At 37.1% G+C, this 8,481-nt stretch overlaps 1 non-coding gene across 1 annotated transcript; it reads right to left on the bottom strand.

Moving 5' to 3' along the window:
* Window positions 1–1,011: 1,011 nt before the first annotated feature.
* On the bottom strand, window positions 1,012–1,085 carry Trnat-ugu (transfer RNA threonine (anticodon UGU)). The gene has a single exon. It is a non-coding gene; the product is annotated as a tRNA-Thr (tRNA).
* Window positions 1,086–8,481: the final 7,396 nt, after the last annotated feature.

Here is an 8,481-nt window from a genome sequence, read left to right as displayed (position 1 = left end):
ACACCAACCTATCCGAACTCCGGAGATGGGAACTTGCTCTTCAATATATCCTCTCTTCCCATTACCCACCAGGCCTCAATCTCCGCTAATTTCAAGTTGCCGCCACTCATACCTCACCTGTCATTCAACAACATCTTTGCCTCTGCACTTCTGCCTCGACTGACATCTCTGCCCAAACTCTTTGTCTTTGAATATGTCTGCTTGTGTCTGTATATGTGTGGATGGATATGTGTGTGTGCGCGAGTGTATACCCGTCCTTTTTTCCCCCTAAGGTAAGTCTTTCCGCTCCCGGGATTGGAATGACTCCTTACCCTCTCCCTTAAAACCCACACCCTTTCATCTTTCCCTCTCCTTACCTCTTTCCTGACGAAGCAACCGTTGGTTGCGAAAGCTAGAATTTTGTGTGTATTATTGTGTGTCTATCGACCTGCCAGTGCTTTCGTTTGGTAAGTCACATCATCTTTGTTTTTAGATATGTTTTTCCTACGTGGAATGTTTCCCTCTATTAATTATATAAATTTTTTATTTTTTTTTTTCGTGGAGATGAGATGCTCCAGCCAGGTTGTGGCAGTGTAACTCAAGGCACCAGTAGAGAGAGACACACGAGCTGTATGAGGGGAGTTGCGGTTCTGCACGGAATGAAATGGAGGGTGCTGCCTGACGTAAGAAGACAATGCTTGGTGTCCATGGCTATGGTGGATGTGTTTATTTTGGGCCATGGCTGGAGATATCAGAACTGTGGCAGCCATGACTGAGGCTAGTGCTTATCATTACAGTAGTTACCATTTGAAATGGCTGAACACTGAACCATTAGTAGGACATTGCCGTAGCTGTCACTGATTGACATTAACAGTGAGCAACTTTATATATGAAGACAGTAACTGTTCTCGAAAGAACAGAATACTGTTGATGACCGTGCAGCTTTTCCCTGGAATAAATGATGACTAACTGAAACCCTCAGCTGCCGACAGGTGTTGTTGATATACCTAAATGTGGACAGCTGAAAATGTGTGCCCCGACCGGGACTCGAACCCGGGATCTCCTGCTTACATGGCAGACGCTCTATCCACCTGAGCCACCGAGGACACAGATGAATAGCGCGATTGCAGGGACTTACCCCTTGCACGCTTCGCTTGGTGAACTTCAAGTACTTATGTGGATTGTAACTTACTACCATGGGTGCCTAGTGCCTAATTGTGGGATGATGACTAGATTGTTAGCTTTAGCAAACACCTTACCTTAACACAGCTGTCAGTACATGTTATTCATTATACAATGTAAATCAGTTAGCAGCCAAAAGTTTAGTTGCTTTGGTGTTTGCAATTTATCTGCTTGCTAGGGTCATGTGACCTGCCTTCTTCTGAACTTTTGCTTTGACTCATTAAGCTGTTTATCTCCAACAGTTATGTATTATTTGATGTATGAATTATATAATTACAATTTGCAAATTTTGGGTCATTACTAAGCTAATTTTTATTGTGTAAAAGAAAGTGTAATTAAATTCTGCATTTGATTGGTAATATGGAACAGAGTTGTGCCTGGCCATTGAAACTATAAGCTTTAAAATTTATGTCTTCAAGATTGGTTGATAAGCGTGAAGATAGCACATGTTATCCATGCACTGCATTTTAATATTGATTTATCTTACAGGTTAAAACATCATTGTTCTTTCTGTCAATTAATTGTTATCTCTATCACTTATTTCAGTTAAGACAACTTGTACTGTGTGTCTAGTCTCACCCTTTATTTATTGAGTTTTTGTCTAGTGGTTAATGTGCTTATTTAATGACGGATTCGTGCCATTGATGGCGACCACTATTGATTCAAATTGAGGCATCTTTACTCAACTATGCTTATTATCAAAAGTTTGATCACATGGGGTATAAAGTGAAATTTGTGATTGGATTGAAGACTTCTTGGTAGGGAGGACACCGTGTGTTATCTTGAATGGAGAGTCATTGTCAGATATAGAAGTAACTTCGGATGTACCCCAGGGAAATGTGTTGGGACCCCTGCTGTTCACCTTGTATATTAATGTTCTTACAAACTATGTTAATAACAAAATCAGGCTTTTTGCAGATGATGCAGTATCTATAATGAAGCACTGCCTGAAAAAAGCTGCACAAATATTCAGTCAGATCTTGATAAGATTTAAAGTGGCACAGAGGCAGGCAATTTGCTTTCAATGTTCAGAAATGTAAATCTGTGCACTTCACAAAAAGAAAAAAAAAAAAAAAAACCATAGTATCTTATGAGTACAATACAATGAGTCACTGTTGGAATAGGCCAACTCATACAAATACCTGGGAGTAAAACTCTGTAGGGATATGAACTGGAATGATCACATAGGCTCAGTCTTGGGTAAAACAGGTTTATTGGTAGAATACTGGGAAAGTGCAATCCATGTCTTAAAAGGAGATTGCTTACAAATCAATTGTGCAACCCATCATAGAATATTGCTCAAGTGTATGGGACCCATACTACATAAAACTAAAAGGTATATTGAATGTATACACAGGAGGGAAGCATGATACCCTCTGCCATGTAACACATGGTGGTTTGTATAGTACTGATGTAGATGTAATGTAAAACTATCTTTCATTTATCTGCTTTTGCTAAACCTGAGTTAGGTTCATTTTTATCTTTTGGTCATGAAGCATAAGTGTTATTTTCTTCTACTGCTTCAAAAAGTTTCTGTAGGTACTGATGTGTGTGACAGTTTATTCTGGCACCACTAGTAGTAGTTTGTGTGTTAATGGCCTTCCACTTTTTCACTGCTGCCTGGCACAGTATTCTCATGTAACTGTTCTTGTTAAAGGCCAACTTGTCTGAACTTACTCATGCATTCTAGTAATTGCTTCAAATTGCTTGTGTGTTTGTTGACAGTTGGACAGCTATAATAAATTCTGAATTGATTCAAACAGTTGTGTATGTCTTGTAATGTCTATATTGCCAAAGTTTTGGTTGATTAAATTGCGTTATCATTTTGTTAAATGCCTCCATAAAATTTTACTATTTACATCTTGTGAAAGTTACCTATTGGGTTTTTGGAAATAAAGTTTGTTTAACTTGATTAAGACTTTACTGGCCCAGCACCTTACCACTCTCCCACCCTGTCCCTACTGCTTCAAATGGTTAGCAACTGTTAGGTGCTGATTCAAAGTAGCATACTGTGTTATATTTCTTTTCATTTGCTGAAGGGGTGTTAACTTTTAGTGTGTGGCCGTTGATCGGCATGTGCTAGTAAAGTAGGTCATTGTCATTGGAACTACTAGCAACCTTAGTGAGCTAACAGTGGGTGGTGCTCGTTGAGTAAGTGTTGTACAACGGCCTTCATTTCATTAATTTCATAGCATGAATGTGTCTTTACTGCAAAGTAGCAATCTATCTTTTCCTACATTGTTAATTTCAGGAATGAAGTAGATGATTAAAGAGAACATTTCAATGGGACTGATTGTCATTAGATCCATCAGTTTATTCTAAAGCAGCTGAAGGTGCACTTTATACATTGTGTGCTTTCCTACCCACGTATCACGCAGGGCAAACAAAAATCATGGTGCATACGTAAGTCGTCTTTTCACCATGTCAGGAAGTTTCAGGAAGCTGAAAAAATGTGTATGAATTCCAAAAGGCACAAAGATGCAGCAGAAAAGTCAATTTTGTTGACATTATGAAAAATGAAAACAAGAGTGTAGATTGTACCCTGTGGAAGAATTCAACGAGAATCCTGCAAAATTCATACAAATGAATCACTAAGCTGAAATCAGTTGTTTCTTGCACACTGTTTTGGGAATTACACAACTTCCCTTTAAGAGGAAACACAAATTCAAATACAGTTCTTGATAATTTATTACAGTTTAAAGAGTCAGATGGCAATACACTGCAGAAACATTTTGAAAGTGCCCCTCAAAAATGCCACTTAGTTTTCTCACATACCCCAAATAATTTAGATTCTGAAACAAACTGCACAGCCTTGTGTCATGCATTATCTTGGAGGTTGTACACAAGTGGGAACATGATGTAGCTTCCACATAAATTGATTTGAAAAGCAATGTTAAAGCATGTGGTAGTGGTTCAAAAGTGCAAAATGTTGAAGATGTTACCCGTCTGAAAATTGTAATGGAAGGAAAATAATTAATTTAGAGAAAGGGCTTACAACAGCATCAACAGGAAATGACAAATGGGAGGAAAACACAAAATCTGGGGATGTAAAAACAGGCATTACTATGAGGGGCATTCAATAATTAATGTAAAATATTTTTCTCTGAAAACAGGTTGGTTTTATTCAGGATTCAAGTACACCGTATTATCCCTCACTCTTTTGGCTACAAAACCCTATTCAAGGCTACGGCCTTAACCACCTTACTGGTAGGGTCTGAGTCTCAATGGTACCACTACTGTACTGGTCGACGTTGGAGCCAACATCTTTCTGCATCAATAACCTCCCCATCATTCCAGTACTGCTTATAAAGGAGTGATGCCTTCATTGGGCCAGATAGATTAAGTCTGAAGGTGCGAGATCCAGGTTATAGGGCGGATGGGGAAGAAGAGTCCAAAGAAGTTATGTGAGCTCCCCTGTGGTGTGCAGACTTGCGCAAGACCTTGCACTGTCATTTACATTTTTGTGGTAATGAACACGCTGAAGTCATTTCTTCAATTTCCTGAGGATAGCACAAAATCTTCAGAGTTGATTGTTGTATTATGCAGGAGGTCGTCAAAAAGAATTGTTCCTTCAGAATCCCAGATGATTATCACCATGACGTTACTGGCTGAGGATTGTAAAGGGACACCCTCCTCTACCATTACTTTTCTTCAACAGAAATTATCGATACCAAAAATACTTTCTACCTTTTAAATAGGTTAATATTATCTCAGCTGTTTAACTAAAATAATTTCATATGATTTTTACAAGATGATGTATATTTCAAGCTGTAGTCCATAAAATGAAACCACTTTATTTGCGTTGAATATACAGTTAAAATTACTTTTCTTTTAGAAACATTTGAAAATTATGAAATATTCAGCACATTTAAAATTCCTATTATTAACTGTGCAATCTGACAATATTTGTTATGTTTACTTCTGGATTCATTTATAAAATAATAATATAAACTGGTGAAGATTCATTTGTCAAGAACATTTGTAAACTCTTTGCAGTATTGATAGTACCGCAGAACAGTAGTAGTGGGCATGCCTCTGATGTGATTAGATGCGTTTTTATGTTTGCCAATAACAATGTACTTTTAGATTTTGATGTGGAAATTGGAAAGAGGTTGATAGAGAAAAATGTGGAAGAACAAAAATTACAGAAACAGAAATTACTTCACAGGCAATTCTTTCAAAAGTTATTGTCAATTAGAAACATGAGAACCCATAATACCAAAAAATTTCAGCTTCAAGAATCAACCCCTAGACGCGAAGAACTGGAGCCAACTACGAGAAAAGAAGATAAGTTCAAAAGTTTACCATACTATAAATCTTACTCCTCTTGAAGCTTATTAAAAGTGTTTATTATGAAGTCAGTGACAATCAACAAATGAGGGAGGGGTAGATTATGGAGTGCAGCTTTGAACTTTTTCTCAGAGGAAAGGTGGTGTGCCACCACTCCATGCATTGATGTTTTGTTTCCGGTTTGAAATAATGAACCCATTCTTCATACCTGTGATGATGATAGACAAAAAATTGTAACTAACAGCCTCTTAATATGCAAGCAATTCTCCACAGTTGGTCCTCTGTTGCTCTTAATGGTCTTCTGTTAGGTGGCGAGGATCCCAGCTGGCACGCATCTTTGAGTACCCCAATTGGTGGACAAGTGTGTCAGCACTACCAACAGAGACGTCCAGTTGAGCAAGGTGTTTGTTTGTGATCCATTGATCACTTTAAATGAATTTGTCCACACATTCCAACATTGCAGGAGTCACAACTGTATATGGCTCGTCAGCACATGGGAAATCGGTCAGGTTTGTGAGACCTGGTTGCAGTGATGATAGTCATCTTGTCCAAAGACTCGTCATGCTTTTGTTCACTGCCAGGTCTCTGTAGACATTCTGCAAGTGCCTAAGAACATCTGTGATGCTTTAGTTTTCTGCCAAAAGAAACTCAATGACAACACTCTGCTTGGAATGTATCTCCATTCCAGACACCTTTTTGAAGCCTATGTATAGTGCTGCCACCTATCGGAGCTTCAAGAAACTAAGGGCTGAAGCGAGAATATTGCACAATTGAACTGACCAAGGGGGGGAAAAAAAGTATCACATTACTTATTGAATGCCCCTTGTACAATTATACTGTTAGCTTGTTTATGTTTATAACATTGACCAGATCCACCGTAGTGACCAATAGCAGAAAATAAAGAAAAGATAACAATGTCCTAAAAATTTCTAAATCACATGTAGGCATAAATGGTTTTGCCCCTACCGACTTGACATCTTTGGAGTGCCCATAAAGAGAATATATTAAAAATGCCATTCCAGGAAATTTTATGCGACTAAAAGGAGCACCACATCATTAAAATTAATAGAATTATAGAAATTCTAAAGAACAAATGCCTTTATCATTATGATTGAATTTCCATGTTTTGAAGAAGTTGTTCTAACTTAGTAAGTAATGCTCTTACTGATATATTTAACCACAGTGAACTTTTTCATATGAAAATATGGAATTGTTAAACTGCTTTAGAAGAAAGGTGACAAGATATACTTAAAGAATCATGGACAATTTTCCTTGCTGACATCTTTTCCTGAATATTTGATGAACAATGTATTTAAGGGTAGCCTTACATTTAAACAGAAACAAGTATATTACTGTTTAGATTAAGGAAGGGTCGCATTTATGCATTCTCTTACTAAGTATTACAATATTTAAATAATAAAATATTGACATCTGGTATTCTTTTTTATTTTTTGAAGGTATCTGATTGTGTAGATCATACAAAAACAGGATGCAATAATAGGAGACATGAACACAGACTCCAAGTTCCTTAATGTAAATTAGCTTATGTATTTCAGCTTGTTACATTGCTGTAACCACATCCAATTTAAATTCGTTACCAGCCAGAATAACACCTGACTCACAATCTTGCATTGACGTTGTTGTTAAAAATTTAAATAGGGAATAGTCAGCGGTAAGAACCATTGAAAACTATGTCTAGGACCACACTTTTTCAGTTGAAAAAGTGAAACTGACCATAATAAACTTACGGAGCACCTTGTACACAGAGATAGCAGAATATGTACAAATCTGATGATAATAGTGAAAAGTGAGGCCATTTACATGAAATATTTAAATACAGTTTTAATTGGTCATGTTCAATAATAAAATATGAGGAAATCTAACTACACAAATAATATTAAAATTCCTCCAAAAATCCACAAACTAAAGAAATATATGGAATACCTATACGTGCTGTTCAGAGATACGAAATTGCAGAACTCCCTACAGAAGTAAAAAAGCACCAGAAAAATGTACACGGAATTCCTAGAGACTCTAAAAGTACACTATTATGTTGAAGAGGTCCAGTAAAGTTAGTACAACAGTTTGGAATACAATAAACAAAGAATGTGAATATAAAGAGAATCCAAGTTGTTGTAATATGGCACTAGAAGAAAATGGAATGTTGGTGAGTGATCCAAAGACACAAAGTGAGACCTTCATAAAACAGTTTAGTAAGCATACAAATAAAAAATTGAACAAATACTAAAAAAACTTATTTAAAATGAGCAATTTGTTTTTCCTAATGAGTGTAATGGAACATGAGACCCTAAAAATAATCTCAAAACTCAAAATAAAAACTATCTACTGGCTTGGATAGCATATCCTCTACATTACTTAAGGAATGCAAAAATTAATTAATAAAACCAATAACACATTTACTAAACAATTCGACTGAACAGGGGGACCATTCCCGGTCTTTTAAAAATTGCTGAGATATGACCAGCGTATAAAATGGGAGCAATCACTGACATGAATAATTACAAGCCAAATTCATTAACTTCAACACTTGTCAGGTTTTTCTTGGATGGAAAAAGACCTAGAGGGCACCCAAGAACACTCTGGAAAATGGGAGTGAGAATATCTGTGGAAAGGAGAGGTGTGACCTGGCAGCAAGTGGAGGAAGAAAAGTGGTGGGAGGACCAAGCCAAATGGAGAGGACTCGTCAGCACCCAGACCCAGCAGTAGCTGGAGCGGGATCCAGATACAACAACAAAAACAACTTTTAAGGTGGTTTGAAAGAGTAATTCTAGATGAAATTGAATATTTCTTCTGTAAATACACCCTATTAAACAACTTGCAGCATGGGTTCTAAAAGGGTGATCCACAATAACAGAAGTAGCACCTTCTTTCCATGAACTGCTAAACAGACTCAATCAAGGAAACAATGTCATTGAGAATTTTCTAGATTTGTCTAAGGCCTTTGATTCTGTGCATGCAGTAATATTAGCTGAATTAAAAACTTGCGGTACAAGAGGAAAAGCACTAAAC

The sequence above is a fragment of the Schistocerca nitens genome, chromosome 9 (genome assembly GCF_023898315.1).
Source record: "Schistocerca nitens isolate TAMUIC-IGC-003100 chromosome 9, iqSchNite1.1, whole genome shotgun sequence".
In the NCBI taxonomy this organism is placed as follows: domain Eukaryota; kingdom Metazoa; phylum Arthropoda; class Insecta; order Orthoptera; family Acrididae; genus Schistocerca; species Schistocerca nitens.
This window is presented reverse-complemented; position numbering and strand designations above follow the sequence as displayed.